Genomic DNA, 4181 nt, shown 5'->3' on the forward strand with positions numbered 1-4181 from the left:
GTAAAGTTTTGGTTTTTAAATGCCACATCTTTTTCACCTCTATTTCCAGGTCTTTATACTTTGATATCTTCTTGAGTACTTTCGTTGGGACGTTTCTGTCTGAAGGAATGCTCATATCTTTAAACAGGCAAGTGTTGTTTATTTTGTCCTTGATGACGATATCTGGACGATGCGCTTGTATAGTACAATCTGTGTGAATAGTAAAAGTTCCACAAGATTGTAGCATCTTTGCCTTCAAGTAACTGCCTGTGGATGGTGTTTATACCATTTATCATGCATTCCGATACAAAAGTGTTTGCAGATCTTCCAGTGCAGGTACTTGCCCACTTTGTCGTGTCGATTTTTGTACTCATTCGGTGTTAATATTGACAACCAGATACAAGGTGATCAATCGTCTCAACCTTGTCTTCACAAAACCTGTACTTTGGGTCAGTGCCATTGTGCAAGATGTTAGCTTGATAGTTTCTGGTAAACAAACTTTGATCTTGGGCTGCAAGAATAAAACCCTCTGTTTCCCCTCTAAGTCCAGAGCTTCTAAGCCACTGATGGGTCGCAGTTTCATATACATCAATGTGTTTGCTTCGAGCTGCAAATTGTCCGTGGAGAGGCTTTTTATGCCACCTAGATTCAAGTTTTTCTTGTCCGACCTTCTTCGCTTTTTGTTTTTTTATGTTTAGCAGGTAATGTTGGCAACAAGTGTTCGATGTTTTCGCTCTCAATACCTAATTTCTGAGAAAATTTATTTGATTCCTTTACTGTTGAGTGTGACCTTTTAGAGTTTTCATGTACTCTAACTAATTGAAGCATCCAATCGTTGGTTAGATCCAAGTATTGCAAGAGACCAATCGTTGTTGTTTCGTACGATAATTCCAACTGCATCATCCCCCTACCTCCTTTACTTCTAGGGACGTACAGATGGTCTACGTCTGAATTAGGGTGATACATTCTGTTGCATGTCAATTGCTTCCTAATTTTGGTGTCAATTTGTTTGAGTTCACGTAATTTCCAGTCTATCACGTTAAAACTATATGTAACCACAGGTATTGCAAGAGTGTTGATTGCTGTTAGTTTGTTAGTTTAGTTCTTTGAGTTTAATTCTGTTTTCAGGATTGACCTTACTCTTCGGATGCATTCTGTACGTATTTTTTTCTTCATCTACGCATGTTGTATCCCATTTCCTTCGTTTACTCCTAGATATTTACAGGTTTCTTCCTGATCTAATTCCTGTATTACAGTATCAATACTTAACGTTATATTGTAGATGTCACTAGTTTTCCTTGCTTAAAGGTTGCTTTAGCACACTTATCGAGACCAAACTTCATACCTATGTCATCACTGAAATCTTTTACAGTTTTCAGCAACCTTTCCAATTTACCATCATTCTGAGCGTAAAGTTTTAAGTCATCCACATAGAAAAGATGATTGATCTTCTTGTCCATGATCTTATATCCATACCCTGTGTTGTTAAGAAGCTGGGAGAGTGGGATAAGTGCCACACAGAATAAAAGAGGGGAAAAAAGAGTCACCCTGGAAGATTCCGCATCTGATTCGCATGTTGTTTGAAATAAGAGTACCGTTTACGTGGCTGAGAGTAAGATTTGTCTCCCATAAAGTCATGCTATTTCGAAGAAAGTTGATTAAGACAGGAGAGACTTTGAGAATTTCTAAGGATTTTAAGATCCAAGAGTGTGGGACACTGTCAAAGGCTTTTTTATAGTCAATCCAAGCAGTACTTAGATGTCTGTGTTTAGTATGAGCATTTTCGAGAATCATTTTGTTTATGAGCAGTTGATCTTTACATCCGTATAATCCTCTGCAACACCCTTTTTGTTTGTTGGGAAAAATATTTTGTTCTTCCATGTGTCTGTAGGTTCTTTCAGTTAAGATTGAGGTAAGTAATTTATAGGAAGATGATAAGCATGTAATGGGTCTGTAGTTTTTTTGGGGGGTTATCTGTTTCGTTACTTTTGGCCAAGAGATAAGTAGTCCCTTGACATAACCATTAAGGTGTTAAGTTAGGTTCTATCATAATTGAGTTAAAATTAGATGCTAATTTGGCATGCGCTGAAGAAAGAGTATTAATCCAAAAAATTGGGATCTGGTCAACCCCAGGTGATTTCCATTTATGGGACTTTTTTTTAGTGCGTTTTGAATTTCTTCAGTGGTAATATTTTCCCATTTTTGTTCGGGAATATCCCTAGTGCTATTCTCAGAATCTCGCATCCATGCGTTTTCATTGTATTATTTATCTTTACCCCAGATATTGTTTAAAAATTCCCAGACCTTTTCTTCAGATCGTATAGCTTCTACAAAAGTTGTTTCTTTTCTTATTTCGCGGTAAAACTTCTCCGTGTCAGTCTCAAACATTTTATTCTGCCTGAAGAACTTTTAGCGCTTGTCATATCTACGTAACCTTTGTGCCTTAACCTGAAGTTTTTGTTTCAGCTCTTCTTTAATCGTCGGTATTTGTTTTTTGGAAAGTATTTTGTATTTTCTTATTATTTTTCTCGCTTTTCTCGATTGCTTCCCATTATATTTTTGTAGTTCGTCTAATAAAGATATTTCCCGTCTAAAGTTTTCTATTTCTTTCTCTATTATCACTTGCCACTTGGCTTTGCGAGTCTTCTTTTTCGTTTTCTTCTTTCTTAACTTAATGCCACTTATTATTGTTATTATTATTATTATTATTATTATTATTATTATTATTATTATTATTATTATTATTATTATTATTATCGTTGTTGTTGTTGTTGTTATCATTATGTACATGTATGTATATTCTTTTTTCCTTTTTTTTTGAGAGAGCGAGAGCGAGAGAGAAAGAGAGTGAGAGAGAGAGAGAGAAAGAGAGTGAGAGAGAGAAAGAGAGTGAGAGAGAGAGAGTGAGAGAGAGAAAGAGAGTGAGAGAGAGAAAGAGAGAGAAAAAGAGTGAGAGAAAGAGAGTGAGAGAGAGAAAGAGAGTGAGAGAGAGAAAGAGAGTGAGAGAGAGAAAGAGAGCGAGAGAGAGAAAGAGAGCGAGAGAGAGAAAGAGAGACAGAGAGAGAGACAGAGAGAGATAGATATAGATAGATAGATAGATAGAGAGAGAGAGAGAGAGAGAGAGACAGAAAAATGTGACATCTCGACAGCTCAGTTTCTCTGCTTTGTCTCAGAGAATATTTGGAATGACGAGAGTAGTGATATGTGATAGCAGCGATAACAATAGTGACAATTATAATAATGTGATAGGCAAAAATGCAATGATGGTGATGATGATGATGATACTAGTGCTGATGTATTAATATTGGCAAAGGTAGTGATAGAAATAACATTAATACGGTACTAATAATTATAATAACAATAACAAAGAAAAATCAATGAAAATACGCCGTGGTTATTGTTCCGGATCTCATCACATTGTGGCTATTCGTCCAGCATGCATGCTTTGCTCACGAACACACTCTCGCGCTTACGCAATCATGAAAACAAAAATTGGCGCCATATTTTGTCTTAGTCGCTGTTGATGGGGAATAACAATGGATTCCACACGGTGACCTCTGAAAACAAACAAATTTGCCGAATAATGACAAGCTGGAGATTTTCAGTAGCCAAAGGAAGACCATATTTTAGACTTTTCTGGGGGATCATGCCCTGGAGTTCCCCTGTGCTATCACCCTCTATCTATCTCTGCTATTTATTTTCCACACGAGGACCTCTGAAAACAAACCAATTTGCCGAATAATGACAAGCTGGAGATTTTCAATTAAATGGCAAACAAAAATTGCATCCTGCAATATTGCCGGGGAAATAGCTCTACAGGACAGGTGTCCGACACAAAATGCCAAATAAATATCCCAACAGACACGAGATACGACAACGAAACTCGTGAAATTATTAGACACGATTATCGCGAGCGCAAGCGCGAGAGTGTGTTCTTGTGTGAAAGTGCTCTCTTGCAATTCGGTCAAACTCTTTTTCACGGCAGCAAAACTTGCAAATTCGTTCCCAATTTTAAAACAACCATTGTTATCCACCATCAACGGCGAGTAAGACAAAAAAGAGCGCAAAGCATGCATGCCGGACATGCATGCCACAAAGTGATGAGATCCGGAGCCGGAACAATAACCACGGCGATGAAAAATAATGATGATAATACATATCACAAAATAATCACGCAAAAAAAACAACAACAACAACAGGAA

Source organism: Penaeus monodon, chromosome 17 (genome assembly GCF_015228065.2).
Source record: "Penaeus monodon isolate SGIC_2016 chromosome 17, NSTDA_Pmon_1, whole genome shotgun sequence".
NCBI classification, from domain to species: domain Eukaryota; kingdom Metazoa; phylum Arthropoda; class Malacostraca; order Decapoda; family Penaeidae; genus Penaeus; species Penaeus monodon.